Consider the following 18,531-nt stretch of genomic DNA (forward strand, 5'->3'; position numbering starts at 1 on the left):
AGGGATTGGTCCTTGCATGTCTTCTTTATTCTAAACCAAACATCCTTAGTTCCTGCAACTGGTTCTTGGTTCCCAGGCCTGTCGTCCTCAATTCCCTGTTAACTATACCCTAATGTAGGATGCATCTTTTTAGAAAGATGGTTTGACTAGAGTCATGGCACATTTTAGCCACAAGGGGAAGCTAGAGGCTCCCTTAACCCGCCCTAGAGGAGGAGGAAGCTAGAACCTGGAAGAGGGTACAGAGTTGAGAAAACATTGTTTTGGCTTCTTCCCCTCTCCCTGTTAGCATCTCTATCTCTCGGAAGCACATGCCTCTGGTCTTATCAAAAGGACCAGGGTTTGCCTCCTGCGTGGGAAGAGAACGTGCCCTTAGGGCCCAAGGGGAAGCCAGGCAAAGGAAATACGGAGTGGCTGGCCTGCAGCTGTACTCCAGGTCCGGAAGGGCTGTGGTCCTTTAACCCAGGCCTTCTCATCACCCAAGTAAAAGGGCCAGATAAAAGGGGCCAGAGAGGCTTTTCATCTGCCTTTGGCCTGGACTTAGTTCTAGGGAAACGGTGTGCCTGAAGCCGGCTCAGCCGTAAGGGCAGGCCAAGACCGGGCCATCTCTACCTCCTTCCAACAGAGGAACAGCCAACAACCAACAAAGAGTAAGTAACTACAGTTGGATGATTCCATCCCATGGCCCAGGTTCTGGGCTGCTATTACTGCAAGCAAACATTGCAGTTATCTTTTGAACCAGTTTTGGTTTTGGTTCTTATTGAAATCATGGGTTATGAGGACCAACTTTTTCCTAAATAAAGCTAACCCTAGATCCTGCAAGGTTTAGCATCAAAGAAGTCAAAGAGGAAGGGATGACTAAGGAGCCCCTACTCTATCATTACCTTTAGGTTCTCTTGCTTCCGTTACCCTGTCAACTCTGCCCAGCCTTCTCTTACAGTTGGAATGAAAGTGTGGACACCACCCCCCTTCCCTCATCTATTGATTTTCTCTTGGCTCCGCTAAGATAAATGGCTTTGCCAATATGGGAATTGGCTCCAACATAATTAATCTGTCCCCAGGTTCTAACCCAGCTCAATCGCTATCTGAGAGACCCATACACTTGCCCAAAGGATCTGATACAAGTCTTCAGGTATCCTCTTTGCATTCCTCATTTCTACATGGAGGGCACCATCCTCCAGCCCGGCCCCCAGGAGTCCCCTCATTGGCAGTCTTAACATCTTCAATCTCTAGACAAAGTGTGAGAGCCCACTCTGCAGCCTGCCCATTTACGCTGCTCAGATCATGGAATCAGATTTGAGAAATGTCCCTCCTCCTTAACAGAGTAACCTCAATAATGAATGACCTTGCTCTTCAGTTAGGACCCTGCCTTCTCATAGTGCGGTGTGTCTTGAAGCATATTCACACAGAATTCACAAAGTAGACGGGAGGGCCAGGCCAGTCCCCGGCCAGGCCAGGCCTCCATGAACTTGGGCCTTCACTGCAGTAACTTTGGGCAGCTCTGGATGACGAATGAGGCCTTGCTCTCGGAGGGGCTGCCCTCCCTCTGTGGCATCCAGAACCTGCTTCATGTAACAGAAGGTACCCTGCGTGCTGAAGAGGATCCAGCAAGGGGCTCCCTTCAGGACGTGCCTAGCCCCAGAGCAGTGCAGAGACCGTAGGGAAGAGAGTATGTGCCACGGAGACTGCCTTCAGGTCCCGGTAGCCGATGAAGTCCTGCAAATTCACCTTTTGCAGACCTCACTGATTTTGGCAGGCTCATGAGAGAGGGAGAGTTGGTGCCTAGGTCTCTGCCCGCATGGGGGCTGCACCCTACAGAGCACTGTGCCCTCTGCCAGGGCTCCCACATACTCTTCAGGCTCTAGAGCTGTGCCACCCTCCTCCAGCACCGGGGGGAAGGGTTCGCCTGCAGGCGTCAGGGTGCTCAGAACTTGGGCTGAGGTCCTCAAGACTGTGGCCAAATGCCCTTGGTTGGCCTTGCTCACTGGGTCTTGGCTCTGGCAGCCAGCAGGTCTGTGTTCTCCACAAGCCTAAGATGACTGTGGTGAGGAAAAAAATAACATTGTATGACACGATTCCAGCTTTAATACCGTTTCTGCGAAGAGGTGAGGATACAAAGAAATATATAGATGTCTATGTGCATAAATACGTGAATTTTAAATACCTGGAAATGTTAAAGAGCTCATTTTAAGAGCCCTTAGGCAAAGCCACCCCTTCTCAACTCCCACTTTCTCCAGGCTCTGGAGGTGAGCCCTGGCTGGGGCTGGGAAGGCGGGCCCCTGGAGGGAGCCCTCACTCGGTCTCTCTGGCCGGGTCCCCAGCTCGCCCTCCCGAGGCCGGCTCCGCCCGACAAGACGCTCCAGGCAAGGTCAAAGGCCCATCTGTCCTGGGCTTGTCACGCCTCTGCCTGGTCCCCGGGGGAGGGCCGGCGTCCGCCCTCTGGGCTGCAGCGCCAGGTCTGACCGCTCGGGGCCGCCCTCCCAGCTCCGGAGGCCAACGGCGCGGTGGAGACGCCCACTGCGGGGCTTCTGGCCACCAGGTGGCGCCACTCGGCCGCCAGCGCGCCGCTCCAGGGTGGTCCAGGGAACCTAGGACCAAGGACCACTCTGAGCCAACCCGCCCGACCTCACTCCTCGGTCACACCGGCTCCGTGCCTGGGGCTAAGGGGGAGGGGTAAGGCATTTCCAGCGGGATTACTGAACAGTCTAGTAAAAAAAACTTTCCACCCCACCCACCACTCTCGCATCAATTTAAAAAATAATAATAAACTGTGATAAGGGAAGTTGTGGGCGACAATGTAATAGTACGGAACAGCATGGATACTGACAGCAGTAGAGGGCTCTGTTTAAGAAGGAGCGTGGGTTCCGGAGTCTAAATGCGTTCGAATCCTACTTAATGACCTTGTGCACTAATCTCCCTATCCCACGGCCTCATCTGCAAATGCAGATAATTTACATAGAACCTACACATGGAGTTGTGAACAGAAATGAAATGAATTGATACACTACATATGTATGTGTGTGTATTTAATATACATACATATTAAATTATATATGTACAGGGCGCCTGGGTGGCTCAGTTGGTTAAGCGACTGCCTTCGGCTCAGGTCATGATCCTGGAGTCCCAGGATCGAGTCCCGCATCAGGCTCCCTGCTCGGCAGGGAGACTGCTTCTCCCTCTGACCCTCCTCCCTCTCATGCTCTCTGTCTCTCATTCTCTCTCTCGCAAATAAATAAATAAAATCTAAAAAAAAAAAAATTATATATGTACATGTATATGTATATATCTATAAATTATATTATATATATGTAATATAGATAAAGTTACAGAGATATATGTAATAGCATGCAAATGCCTAACATAGTGAGCACCAATGTTAGCTGTATTGTATATTTCAGTATGCAGTGTCTATGAAATACTAATTTTTAAAAACATCTTTCATTCAAACAAGACAAAGTCACACCTTTGGGGCTTTTCTGTTGTCTTTTTATATGGAGATTTTCAAATGTTTCTAAAACTAGCGAAAATAGTATAATGAACCCTCATGGACCCATCACCTAGTTTCAATAATTATCAACACATGGCCAATTCTGTTTAGTCTATACCCCGTGCCCCCTCCCACAGTCAGCTGGGTTATTCTAAAGCAAACCCCAGATCTCATATTATTTCATTCCTACACACTTGACTATTGCACAGTAATGTTTAAAGCTCAATGTTTATTTAATATTACCTCTATGTATAATCTGTTGTATTCATCAGTCCACGATTTCCCATGACACTGAGTATCTATCTTTCCTACAGTAGCATTTGACACAGAAATTGGAACTGAATACTGAATCAGTCAGGAAACATTTGGAGCAACTGGTTTTTTTGCTGGAAAACATTTCCGCTTCTCAAAAGATGTGTTCTAAGGAAGGAACATTGCCTTCAGCCCCTGGCTTTCTCCCAGCGAGAACCCAGAGGCTGTTCTTCTATCCATGGAGACCCAGCTCAGGCTGAATTATCAGAGTCAGGGAAGGAGACTTCTCCTAAGTACATAGTCAGACTCCTGCACTGAGAGCAGGATATGATCCATTTCAAGAAGGAAACCGCTTCCCCAGACACTTGAAGGTTTTAGGATACGCGCCCAGTACTTCAGGGGGTAAACCATTATCTGCCTAGAGTGTTCCTTACACGGTACCAATGTCACTTTCACAATGAAAATTTAACCAAATTTTTTTTCCTCGAGGCATTTGGAACTATGTTAACATTTTAAACTATTGACGTATATATAGGTACATACACACCTGCCTAATATTCTTTACAATTGAGAGCCCTTTGAGGCAGAAAAAAGAGGGAAGCCGAACACATAATAAGGTCTTGTTTCAACTGTGTCCTTTTGAATTTCCTCAATATTGTCATTACACACTGCCTGAGTGACAGACAGCGAGCGGAGGCAGATCACACTGCGCTGTGGGGTAGTTTTGAGCTTCTTTGGAAAGGGTTATCTTATTTCCAGTATAATTAATAACAGTAGCCAACATCAGGGTGTCTCAGACCTTGTAATATTTATATTATTGTTACTAAGGGACTTTCACAAGAGAAGACTAATCCTCACGACCCTATGAAGTTGGGATTACACCCATCTCACAAAGGAGGACCCTGAGACTAAAATGCAAGAGAATCCAGGACTACACACATGCACAGACACACACACAGTATTCCAATTTATAGTTTGATGAGCTAAGTGGATTCTCTCACTGAATTAGCACTGGTATACAAATCTTGGTGCTGTTCTCTTGTTATATTTATAAAGTAGGCATCTGTCTTCCTCTCATTCTCAAAACAGGAAAAAATGTAACCATGTTGTATCAAGCAGAGAGACTGTCTAGACCTAGGTATATAATTCCCAGTTTCCTCCATTCGCTTTTAGCAAGCTGGCTGAGCTCTCTAGCACAATTACGCCTTCTCCTGATCGTTATTCTCCAGTGTCTGGGTTAGGATTCTAAGAGCCCCATAAGGACAGGTCTCCAGTTCCTCCAGCCTCTGCACCTTGAGGATGAGACTCCTTAGGGATCAATAGAGCTGAGCAGCAGTTGACTCTCCTTCTATCACACATGCAAGCCAGAGGCACGAAGGTCCAGGGCAGTACAGTCTTGTAAGAACCAGGGCCCTCCCACACTTCCAGGAGAGGGGCGAGGAGGTAACCATTATGTCCATGGCTGTTGGTGGATGGTCTGAAGCCGAAATCAAGAATTCCTCGGAATCCCTTTCTTCTTTCAAAATCTTGATCCTTTGGGGCGCCTGGGTGGCTGATTCAGCATCTGACTCTTGGTCTCAGCTCAGGTCTCGATCTCAGGGTGGTGAGTTCAAGCTCTGTGTTGAGCTCCACGCTGGGCGTGGAGCCCACTTTAAATACATACATACATACATACATAAAATAAAATCTTGAGGGGCGCCTGGGTGGCTCAGTCGTTAAGCGTCTGCCTTTGGCTCAGGTCATGATCCCAGGACCCTGGGATTGAGCCCCACATCGGGCTCCCCGCTCAGCAGGAAGCCTGCTTCTCCCTCTCCCACTCCCCCTGCTTGTGTTCCCTCTCTCACTGTGTCTCTCTCTTTTAAAAAAAAAAAAAAAGTTATTAAAAAATAATAAAAAATAAAATCTTGACCCTTCTAGTAAGATGTAATCATCCCCTTCTTCACATGATCATGACGGCTTGAGCACATTCCCTATGCCCTTGCATTCCATTGTTTGATAGTCTTGTTAGCCTCTCCTCTCTCCACGACCAACATTGTGAAGGAGGAGATCGGCCCCTTCATCTTCAGGTTCCTCAGGGCCCAACCTCATAGAAAGTAGCTGCCCAATAAACGTTGATTGACTTTATGACTCAGAGCACTGGGGCAACTTGGTATCACCTTGATTTGGCTCTTACCCATCTGCAGCTAACTCACATGCTGTTGTATTTTTTTTAATCTTTTACACATCGCCTGGGGTTTTGTGTTTGTCTTTTTTAATACAAATGCTCCAGATCCCAAAGTTCCTTGCTAAGTGAGGAATGTGCCAGCTTGAGGTATCCCTGGGGTGCTACTAACTATAAAACTTAAGAGCTACTAGAGGTGCAACCAGTGAGGAAAGAGTGCTTGCCTAATGTAGCTCTTGCCGTCAATCATCCGTTTCCTCCTCCTTGGACTTGTGCGCCCTTGGGCTAGAGTAGAGTTGTCTGGCTGGGTCAGCCAACAAGTAATATGCGGAAGAAAGCCTGAGCTAGCCTTCAGAGCTCAGCGTCATCCTCCCTATTTGAAGCTGATGCTGTGTGTCTGGCAACAATCCACAACTGGAAGATGTTATGGCTCCTGGACTTACTTGTTAGAAAGGGGCATCTCTTTGCCGACTGCTGCATTCTGAGGGAGTCTGATCCTCTTGCTCTTCCAACCAGCCCAGAGTTCGGCTGCCTTTCTAGAAGTGTCCCTGAAGTTAACATTTCTTCTTTCCACCCTATCCCACTAAGGCTTGCTGGAAGACATGCTGCGTGGCATGTCTCCATCACTCATTCTTTGCCCACGTCCGTCCAGGACATTTGTGTGGCTTGTGAGAATGTAATGCAATGTCTGCAGTGGGCGGCAAGTGCCGTGTGAGCTGGAGCGTCCCAGCCTCTCTGAGGTCTGCCTAGAGCCTCCCCACTTAGGTCGTCTTGCACACCACCATCAGGTCTATCTTCCTAGGATGCCTACTCTCCTTGGGCTGCTTCTCTTTCAGGAATCTACAGTGGCTGTCCACTGCCTACTGGGAAGGGAAAAAGTGGCATCTTTGGTGAGTACCCACTACCCTACGTACCAGGGATTCACACATTCTACTGAAGCCTGTGGCTCAGTGGTATTCTCTCCATTCATAAGATGCAGACTCTGCAGCTCAGAGAGGTTAAGAAACTTGCTCCAAGTCATACGCCTTGTAAGCAGTAGAGCCAGGACTGACCCTAAACTCCACACCCTCAACACCAACTGCCCCCATGAGGGTAGAACACAGGTTGGTAAAGCACTCTGGAATTCAAACCTTTCTTCATCTGTCCCCACCTGACCTCCTAGTTTCTACAGTCAGATCATTCTCTGAAAGGCCCTCACACCCCTGGCTCCTTCAGGCAACGAATAAATACTGTTGGTGGAAATGTGTAAAAATGACCTTCTCACGAGTGGGAAAGTAACCGGCAGGGTGAAGACTCTTAGGCCTTCAATGGCACTCCCCACTGCCCCCGGGAGCCTGCCCTTTGTCAGTGCCCTCCAGCCAAAGACCACCAGAACACACCTCCAGTCAGCTGTGGGCTCAGGGCCTTGCTGGGCTGGAGGAGATCATGGAGCCTCAGTGAGAGGGTGTCCCAAGGAGCTGACGGTAGGATTTGGGGTTGTGTTCAGTGATTCTGGGGAGGGCTCAGGAAGTGGGGCTCTGCTCTGGAGTGGATGTTGTCAGGAAGCAGAGGTGCTGCTATGATGGGTACCTTCATTCTTATCTAGAAGGCAGGAGGAGAGAAGTGAGCCTACAGCTACTGTGGAGAAAGAAACCTCAGTTACACATATCACCCAGGAATAGGGGAATGTTAGGTGGTCATTTTTGTGATCCGGACAATTTCTTGTTTCTGATTACAGTCAGACATGATGACAGATGGGTCTTTTTTTATTTTTTTAAGATTTTATTTATTTATTTGACAGAGAGAGCCACAGCGAGAGAGGGAACACAAGCAGGGGGAGTGGGAGAGGGAGAAGCAGGCTCCCGGCCGAGCAGGGAGCCCGATGTGGGGCTCGATCCCAGGACCTGGGGATCATGACCTGAGCTGAAGGCAGACGCTTAACAACTGAGCCACCCAGGCACCCGACAGATGGGTCTTGTTTTTGTCTTGATCCCCCACAGTCAAAGAGTGGCCTTGTCTGACCTGGGTGTTGTGTGAAATGGACACGAGTGTACCACAGACTAGTCAATCGCATGAGGTCAGTTGCTTTTCTCCTCTCTCATTCCACTTTCTCTGTCTTGCTGGTGTTACGGCTTACATATTTGGTGTCCTCAACCCACGACCCTGTTTGGACCCTAGTTCTCTCCATTCACTGAATTTCTGCCTCCAACAAACAACTTAGCACTCACTGTGTGTCCACATGCCCATGGAGACTGAACCTGGGTAGAGGGGTGCAGGCATTTCTGGAGAAGAGTGGGACCAGCGTGGAAGAGCTGATGGGCACAGAGAGCCCAAGAAGCCCACCCTGTGACCACCCAGCCAAGTGTGATGGGGGAGGGGGGGTGGAGGAAAGGTATTCCTCCTTACCAAAGAACCAAGGGCACTTTGGGAATCTGAGGGAACATGCTGCTAGCTTGTAGCTCTGGCCGAGCCCTGAACACAGACAGAGTCCCTCAAGGGGGACCTCTGTCTGGACGCTGGTGCCCCCCCAAACCAGAGAGGGCTGGTTCTGAAATCACTGGGAGAGATCTAGTGGGAGCTGGGGCCACTGCAGAGTGAAAGATCTAACCATTGTATGACCCAACGGACATCCACAGAATGGGAGACAAAAGCTATGCCATTTTTGTGTTTTACAAAAGCATTTTTAAAGATTATAATACCCACTCACTATAACAATTTAAGCAAATTGAATGACAAAGATTTTTTTTTAATTCCTTTCTTCCTCCTCTGCCCAATCCCACCCTCTTAAAGTAACTGATGTTAGCATATCAGTATAGATCCGTCCATGCTTCCATGCTTATACAGAGTTGCCTATTTAGAGTCTCACTTTTGCTTTTTACAAAAACATGATCATGCTCTTCATATTATTCTACCACTTGCTTATTTGCACTTAACAATATGTCTTCTACACCTTTCCAAGTTAATATGGATAAATCTGTCATTCATTTTATTTGATGATTGCATAATATTCCATAGAATGGATATACCATAATTTATGAAATCAGCCCAACATGAACCATGGGTTTGGGTTCTATCTTATCAGCTTTGTTTGCTAATGGTTAAGTCGGGGCTAGTCTTGCTTAGTTGTAATCTCTTAAATAACGAAGACCATGTCTGAAATACAAATTTCCTTCCTAGAACCTAACACATCACTGCCTACACACATCACACATTTGACATGACATGAATACTCTTTTAATTTTGGAAATGCTCATAATGTCTTCTTTCCATTTGCTAAAAGGAAGACAGTTCTTAGGATGAGAGGCTCATATTTGGCACATTTACTGAGCAGGAGGAGATAATTTTTAATTTCCTAATCCCATATGGTCCAATTTTTCTCCATATGCCAATCTCCCTCCCAACACGTGCCTCAGATTTTCCCATGAAAATACTGTTGTGTCACTACAGAAATCATTTCAATTCAATCCCTCGCATCATAAAATAATTCAAGTTTTGGAGCAAGGCTGCCTAATAGAACGCCCTGGTTTTAAAAGATGTACCGAGTGAGGCTCGAAGGGATCGGTAACTTGCAGCTGGGCTAGGACCACCCCCAGAGCCCCCTCCATTGCAGGACACAGCCCCCCAGGGCTTGGGGGTTGAGGGGCTCAGCACACAGACAACTGTATTTTTATTGGAGGAGGATTTAAAAGTAGACTATTAATGCTTTTCAAAGACTGAAACAGGTAAATGACTAGTGCCACTTACTAGCCATCCCTCTGAAGAGGGAACTCTTTCCATCAGACACTGAGTCTATAGCTTGTTTTCCCCAGGGCTGCTCTGGTCCCAGCTTGCAGTTTTCTCCTCATCCAGCAGTGATTCGGGTGGTGAATGCACTTCTTTCCTCACATTCCCGCATGATGCCTGGCATTCCAGCGTGCCCTGACCTGGAGTTGGAGCTGTTTACTATCTGGTTACATAAAGGTGAAATCCGCCAGGCATGGACAAAGAGACCCTGGTCAGGAATGCATCCAGCTTATAAAATTTTTGAGATAGTTTTTAATGGGAAACAGTACCAAAAAAATCTTATTTTTGCTACTTATACAAAAACGTATGAACACATCATCACTAGGCCCCCTCCTAGTGCCTTAGAAAAGGCCAGGCGCTGCCAAGTGAAGGGTGCTGAAGATTAATTTCCTTTAGTTTCAGGGTAAGATTGCCCCTGGGCCTTACATAGAGTAAAGTAGGGCATAGCTGGGGCATGCTTTCTGATCCCCCACATATATCTGGACAAAGCTGCTCAGACCCTCTTGGGAGGCAGTAACACAGTAACCAGAAGCCCCCAGAGTAATCAAGTCAGTTCCTATTTCAAATATTTTATCAGACCATATGTCAAATGATGCCTCTTGACTTTTCAAAGAAATATAGGCAATAATGTTATAAAATGGAAGTTCAAAAGACAAAGAAAACAAAGCAAACAAAACAAAACAAACAACAAAAAAACCAACCCTTTTCCCTCTCCCCACCAAGTGAGTATAAATGGAGACAGAACTAGCAATTGTTTCCTATGGATGTTTTGTTTCCTGTCTCAGAATGGAAAAAACAAACACGGGAAGTCCAAGAACAGAACAGAGCCTCTGTAGACACTGAAATTTCTGCCTGCTAGGAAAATAGCAGGAATCTTTAAAAAGAAATCATCTTCCTTTATTAGGTAGCAATAATTATGTTGCCAAGAAAATCCTGCCTCCTTAGACTTACCTTGGATAAGAAGCAAAATGTAGCCAGAAAGGACAAGTTGAGTTCAAAAGACTAGAGAACCTTCTTGTCCCTGTCCTCAGCTTTCCTTTCTGTGGTAACCAGACCCAAGATTTCAGAGCAAAACCCTGAGGCAGACACGCTGTATAGGTCTCCCGTACCCAAAGACTCAGGCCCATTATTCCACGGACTTCTAAGGGGCTGTCAGAGAACAGATGTGCAGTGAGAAGCTATTCTCCAAGCATTTAGGAATCAACCATGAGGGTCAGGGAAGAGGAGCTCATTTTACTTTCCAGGAAACACCCTCTTGCTGAAAGGCAGGTGATACATATGTAGCACTTCCAGAGTTAGCCCAGCACAGCGGCCCCTTCGTTATAGTAATAGCGATAACAGTCATAGCTACTGTTTATGGAGACTTACTATGTGCTATAAATGTATCATCTTGTGTCATCCTCATAACAACCCTATCAATATTCATTCCTCTTTTACCTACAAGAAAACGGATTTAGAGATACTAAGAAACATACCTAGGGGCGCCTGAGTAGCTCAGGTGTTTTGCGTCTGCCTTCAGCTCAGGTCATGATCCCAGGGTCCCGGGATCAAGCCGCGCATCGGGCTCCCTGCTCTGCCGGAAGCCTGCTTCTTCCTCTCCCACTCCCCCTGCTTGTGTTCCTGCTCTTGCTATCTCTCTCTGTCAAATAAATAAATAAATAAAATCTTAAAATATATATATACCTAATATCATACAGCTAGTAAGTGCTAAATAAAGCTGGTACTCAAACTAGTTCTATCAGATTGCAAAAGCCATTCATTTAACCACTGCGCTTTCCTATCTCCTTTAATGGACATTTGATGGATTTCTGAGTGATTGACTAGAAAAACAGAAAGACAGAAGGGGAGAAAGGGAGGAAGGGAGAGAAAGAAAGGAAGAAAGAGAGAGAGAGGGAGGGAAGGAGGAAGAGAAAGGAAGGAAGGGAGGGAGGGAGGAGAAGAGAGAGAGATGGAGGAAAGAGAAAGAAAGAAGAAAGAAGAAAGAAAGAAAGAGAAAGAAAGAAAGAAAGAAAGAAAGAAAGAAAGAAAGAAAGAAAGAAAGAGAAAGAAAAAGAGAGGGAGGGAGGAGGGAGGGAGGGAGGGCGGGAGAAAGGAAGAAGGAAAGATCCAGCTAAACATATCCACAAAGATTCGCCAGTCCCTGCTCAGTGGTGGGGTCAACAGAAACTGCTATGGGGCAAGCTCCATTCCCTCACCAGTTCCAGCATCAGAATGACCTGCACACTCTGGAGGACAGTCTGGAGGTTCCTCAGAAAGTTAAAAATAGAGCAACCCTATGACCCAGCAATTGTACTACTAGGCATTTATCCAAAGGATAAAAAAATACAGATTCAAAGGGGGTACATGCACCCCAATGCTTACAGCAGCAGTATTAGCAATACCCAAACTATGGAAAGAGCCCAAGTGTCCTTCGACTGATGAATGGATAAAGATGTGGTATATATACCATGGAATATTACTCAGCCATCAAAAATAATTGAAATCTTGCCCTTTGCAACGACACTGATGGAGCTAAGGAGTATTATGCTAAGTGAAATAGGTCAGTCAGAGAAAGATAAATACCATATGATCTCACTCATATGTGGAATTTAAGAAATAAAACAGATGAGCATAGGGGAGGGGGAGGGAGAGGGGAGAGAGGAAAATAAACGACAAGAGACTCTTAACAATAGAGAATAAACTGAGGGTTGATGGAGGGAGATGGGTTGGGGATAGGCTAAATGGGTGAAGGGTATTAAGGAGGGCACCTGTGAGCCCTGGGTGTTGTATGTAAGTGATGAATCACTGAATTCTACTCCAGAAACCAATATGCACTGTATGTTAATTGAGTGAAATTTAAATAGATGATAGATAGACGGTAGATAGATAGATGAAAGAAAGAAAGAAGGAAGGAAGGAAGGAAGGAAGGAAGGAAGGAAGGAGAAAGAAAGAAAGAAAGAAAGAAAGAAAGAAAGAAAGAAAGAAAGAAAGGAAGGAAGGAAGGAAGGAAGGAAGGAAGGAGAAAGAAAGAAAGAAAGAAAGAAAGAAAGAAAGAAAGAAAGAAAGAAAGAAAGAAAGAAAGGAAGGAAGGAAGGAAGGAAGGAAGGAAGAGAGAGAGAGAAAGAAAGAAAGAAAGAAAGAAAGAAAGAAAGAAAGAAAGAAAGAAAGAAAGAAAGAAAGAAAGAAAGAAGGAAGGAAGAAGGAAGAAAGAAAGAAAGAAAGAAAGAAAGAAAGAAAAGAAAGAAAGAAAGAAAGAAAGGAAGGAAGGAAGGAAGGAAGGAAGGAAGGAAGAAAGAGAGAGAAAGAAAGAAAGAAAGAAAGAAAGAAAGAAAGAAAGAAGGAAGGAAGGAAGGAAGGAAGAAGGAAGAAAGAAAGAAAGAAAGAAAGAGAAAGAAAGAAAGAAAGAAAGAAAGAAAGAAAGAAAGAAAGAAAGAAAAGAAAGAAAGAAAGAAAGAAAGAAAGAAGGAAGGAAGGAAGGAAGGAAGAAAGAAGGAAGGAAGAAGGAAGGAAGAAAGAAAGAAGGAAGAAAGAAAGAAAGAAAAAGAAAGAAAGAAATCTTTCTGGGATGGGCTGCGCTGGGCCCATTCCAAACCTACGGAGTCAGAGTCTCTGGGGATGGGGCCTAGGAATCCTCATGTTCCATGCCTCCCCCATCTGCCCCCCACCCCCAGGCAATTCTGCTGTGTTGCTGCTTGTGGGATGTCTGCAAACACGCTGGTGGACAGCCATGCCTCCTGGCTCACCTGGAAGACTCACTTGTCCTGGTGTAAGTAGCAATAGATTTTTACTACTCATCTCGGGCCATTTGGTTACCAGTTCCTGTTGGAAAGGCAAGTTAAATTTATTTCTTTTCCTCTACCATTTTCCAAATAAGGAGCTAGTTTAACAGTCATTGGGCCCAAATTCTGGAGTCCTTTTAGCAATATCTGTGTCTGTGCACAAACAGGATTGGCAACCAGAAATAACCCACCAGAAAGAGTAGCCACGATAAGTGTTGACCTAAGCTAACTATAATTTTCACATCTGACCCTCAAGCCACAATCCTGTACTGCATTTCTTTGAGCTCAGGAAGTTCTTAAATAGCACTTAGTTTATGATAAAACACACTCTGTTGCCTCTCAGAAATGAGCTTTCATTAAGCAGAGGCAGAACTGTTCTAGTTAATGGGCTTTCAACAAACATGAACACTGTACCAAGCTATGGGACAATGATTCTTTGTGTTGGGAGTTTGACATGGGTTACATCATCACACACTGTGGCATGTTCAACAATCTCTCTCATTGTATATGCCCTTCTTCCTTCTTACATTGTGACTCTGACACTCCTGCCAGTGAGAGGTGGGGTCTGTTTCCTTCCCTTGAATCTGGGCAGGCTTGTGGCATAGCAGAAGTGACACTATGTAAGGATATACCACCTTTATTTATTAATTTGCTTGGTGATGGACATTTGGTTGTTTCCAGTTTTGTGCTATTACAAATAAAGCTGCTATGAACATTTGTGTACAGTTCATTGTGTGGACATGTACTTTCTTTGCTCTAGGAGTAAATGGCTGGATCATATGGCAGGTGTATTGTTAAACGTTAGGAAACTGCCAAATAGTTTTTGCAAAGTGTTGGACCATTTTCCATTCCTGCTAGAAGTGTATGAGAGTTCCAGTTCCTCCACTTCCTCACCAACATTGCATATGGTCAGTCTTCTTAAGTTAGCCATTCTAATCGGTATGGAGTGGTATCTCACTGGGGTTTTAATTTCCATTTCCCTAATGACTAATGATGTCAAGCATCTATGCATGTGCTTGTTGATCATTCATGTATCTTCTTTGGTGAAATGTCTATTCTAACATTTTTGATGTCTTAATAGGGTTGTTTTCTTTCTTTTTTAAAAAATTAATTTTAGGGGCGCCTGGGTGGCTCAGTTGGTTAAGCGACTGCCTTTGGCTCAGGCCATGATCCTGGAGTCCCTGGATCAAGTCCCGCATCGGGCTCCCTGCTCGGCAGGGAGTCTGCTTCTCCCTCTAACCCTCCTCCCTCTCATGCTCTCTGTCTCTCATTCTCCCTCTCTCAAATAAATAAATAAAATCTTTTAAAAAAATTAATTTTATTTATTTTTTTAAAGATTTTAGGGTGCCTGGGTGGCTCAGTTGGTTAAGCGACTGCCTTCAGCTCAGGTCATGATCCTGGAGTCCCTGGATCGAGTCCCGCATCGGGCTCCCTGCTCGGCAGGGAGTCTGCTTCATCCTCTGACCCTATCCCCTCTCATGTGTTCTCTCTCTCTCTCAAATAAATAAAGATTTTACTTATTTATTTATTTGTCAGAGAGAGAGCACAAGCAGGGGGAGGGGCAAAGGGAGAGGGAGAAGCAGGCCCCCTGCTAAGCAAGGACTTAATCCCAGGACCCTGGGATCATGACTTGAGCCGAAGGCTGACACTTAACCAACTAGCCACACAAACCCACTGAGCCACACAGGTGTCCCTTTTTATTTATTTTTGAGAGAGAGAGAGTGTGCATACGTGTACACGAGCAGGGGCTGGGAAGGGGAGAGGGAGAGAGAATCTTAAGCAGGCTCCATGCCCAGTGTGGAGCCCTCCACAGGACTCGATTGTCATGACCCTGAAATCATGACCTTAGCCAAAATCGACTCTTAACTGGCTGAGCCACCCAGGTGCCCCAGTGTTGTTTTCTTATATTGAGTTTTGAAGGTTGTTTATATTTTCTAGATACAAGTCCTTTATCAATATGTACATTGCAAATATCTTCCCCTAGCCCATGGCTTGTCTTTTCATTCTTTCTAAGAGCAGAAGCTTTTAATTTTGATGAAGTCCAATTTATGAGTTTGTTCTTTTATAGATCATGCTTTTAGTGTCATAACTAAGAAATCTTTACCTAAACCAAGGTCACAAAGATTTTTCTCCTATCTTTTGTCTACAAGTTTTATAGTTTTAGCTTACATTTAGGTCTATGACCCATCTTGAATTAATTTTTGTATGTGGTACAGAATATGAATTGGAATTCTTTTTGTTATTTTTTGCTTTTGTAAATCCAATTGTTCCAACAACATTTGTTGAAAAGACTATCCTTTCACCACTGAATTATCTTTTCATCTTTGTAAAATAGTCATCAATGTATGTGTAGATCTCTTTCCACACTCTTTATTCTGTTCTACTGATTTAGTTCTATTTTGTGCCACCACCCACTGTGTTGATAAGTTTGAAACTAGATAGTTTTAGTTCTCCAATTTTGTTCTTTTTCAAAGTTGTTTTGACATTCTGGGTCCTTTGCATTTCATATAAATTTTTAGAATCAGGTTATAAATTTTAATTGAAAAAAAAAAAAGCCTGCTGGGATTTTGAAAGAGATTGCCTTAAATTTATAGATCAATTGGTGAGAACTGACATTTTAACTATACTGAGTCTTCTGACCCATAAAAAAGATAGACTTCTCAATTTATTTAGGTCTTCTCTCATCAATGCCTTATAGTTTTCAGTGCACAGGTCTTAACACATCTTTTGTCAGGTTTATTCCCTAAATAGTTCATATTTTTTATGCTACTTTAAGTGGTCTTAAATTTTTTTCAATTTCTGATTATTTGTTGCTAATATTCAAATAGTAGAACTAAATTTTGAGTTCTACTTTTTAATTTCTTGTTTTTTTATAGTTCTCTGTTTTTTTGTTATTAAAAGCATTCCATGGGATCAGCTCAAGTCATGATCCCAGGGTCCTGAGATCGAGTCCCGCAATGGGCTCCTTGCTCAGTGGGGAGCCTGCTTCTCCCTCTCTCTGCCTGCTGCTCCCCCTGCTTGTGCTCTCTCTCCCTCTCTCTGACAAATGAAATCTTTAAAATAAATAAAAGCACCCCATAATTGCTTCACTTATGCAAAATCTTCTCATCTAAGAATGTAAGTTTTTGTGTTATAATTTTCTTCTGCTCCCTGAATAGTTTGTTTTCTCTAGGTTTCTTTGCTATTGTTTGGGTCTTCATCTCTCATGTTAAAGGATTGATTTTTTTTTTTTTTTTTGGCAGTCCATTCATATTCAAGAGGAAGACACTAAAAAGCCAATTAGAAGTTCTATATGCATGGGCAAGGATGGTTCACCGCTAGCCATATCTGTAGAGTAACTTCCCACTCCAAAAAAAACCCCTAAAATGTCAGAATCTGTGATATTTTTGCCTTTGGCTAGACAGGTTCTCCAGAAAAGAATCCTCCAAAAAAGCAAATAAAAAAATGTATATTATGTACTCTGATGAAATATATCAATACTTTCAGAAGATAATGAGATAAAACAAAGCTATGTGAAAAATGCTTCAATTTCCAAAATATTAAAAATTTGTGAATCCTACGCTTACCATTCCTCCACATTCATTATGCTTGATTCACTCTGATTTGCTGATGACTTTCCAAATATAGCATTCAGAACTAACCTAATATTCCAGAAATAGTCTGGCCAACCTACAAAACAGTGACCTGATCTGAAAAATGTTCTTTCTCCTGATTTTGTTAGTGCTGTTTTAGCCTCATCACAGTGTGGTTTCATGCAGGCATAGCTCCTTTATCGCACTTCCCTTGAAATGCACTGCATTTCTTACTAATTGAAGTTTTGGGGCAACCTTGCATCAAGCAAGTCTATCAGCACCATTTTTCCAACAGTATTTGCTCACTTCATGTCTCTGTCACGTTTTGGCAATTCTTGCAATATTTCAAACATTTTCATTATTATATTTGAATTGCTGCAATCTCATGATACAACTTTAATGGATGAGATGTTGCTTCTTATGGATGAGCAAAGAAAGTGGTTTCTTGAGATGGAAATTACTCCTGGTGAAGATGCTGTGAAGATCGTTGAAGTGACAACAAAGGATTTGGAATATTGTATAAACTTAATTGATAAAGCAGTAGCAGGGTTTGAGAGGATGGACTCCAATTTTGAAAGAAGTTTTATGGGTAAAATACTGTCAACATCACATGCTACAGAGAAATTGTTCATGAAAGGAAGAGTCAATCAATGGGGCAAATTTCATTGTCTTATTTTATGAAATTGCCACCACCAGCCACCCCGACTTGAGCAACCACCACCCCATTCGGTCAGCGGCCATCATCATCAAGGCAAGACCCTCCACTAGCAAAAAGATTACCTGAAAGCTCAAATGATGGTATTTTTTGCAATGAAGTATTCTTAAAGTATGAACATTGTTTAGACATAATACTATTGTACACTTAATAGACTCCAGCATAGTGTAAACATAACTTTTATATGCACTATGAAACCAAAAACTTCATTCGACTTGCTTTATTGTGATATTCTTTACTGTGGTGGTCTGAAACCCAACTGGCAATACCTCTGAGGTATACCTGTATTTAGACTGTGGTCAGTAAAAAGCCCCCCAGCCGTCCAACCATTGGAAAGCGAATGCAACTCTATTAGTTTTCTATTCTTGTCATAACAAATTGCCACAAACTTAATGGCTTAAACAACACAAATTTATTATCATACAGTTCAATAGATCAGAAATCTGATACTGGTCTCACTTGGCTAAAATCAAGGTGTCAGCAAGACTGTGTTCCTGTCTGGAGGTTCTAGGGGAGAATCTCTTTCTTTGCTCATTCAGGTTGTTGGCATAATTCAGTTCATTGCAGTTGTGGCACTGAGACCCCCATTTGCTTGCTGACTCTCAACTGAAGGACTGTTCCCATCTTTAGAGACTACCCACATTTCTTGACTTGTGGTCTCCATTCTCCATCTTAAAAACCATCAATAGCAGGTCGAGTTCTTCTCATCCAAATCTCTCCTCCTTCTCCTATCCCCTCCCTCAATGCAGATGGAAAGTTCTCAATTTCAAAGACTCTTGTGATTAGATTGGCCTCACCTGGATAATCCAGGATACTTTCCCCAACTA

The 18,531-nt window shown here is 44.0% G+C and overlaps 1 long non-coding RNA gene across 1 annotated transcript; it reads left to right on the forward strand.

Annotated features, from left to right (window-relative positions):
* The first annotated feature begins 502 nt into the window (after nucleotides 1-502).
* Nucleotides 503-17,030, forward strand: LOC135361733 (uncharacterized). The gene is made up of 3 exons (XR_010405533.1): nucleotides 503-647; nucleotides 13,310-13,404; nucleotides 16,660-17,030. It is a non-coding gene; the product is annotated as an uncharacterized LOC135361733 (long non-coding RNA).
* Nucleotides 17,031-18,531: the final 1,501 nt, after the last annotated feature.

This window comes from Mirounga angustirostris, unplaced genomic scaffold, assembly GCF_029215605.1.
Source record: "Mirounga angustirostris isolate CCGP_5_RB_7025 unplaced genomic scaffold, mMirAng1.0.hap1 SCAF_10, whole genome shotgun sequence".
In the NCBI taxonomy this organism is placed as follows: Eukaryota; Metazoa; Chordata; class Mammalia; order Carnivora; family Phocidae; genus Mirounga; species Mirounga angustirostris.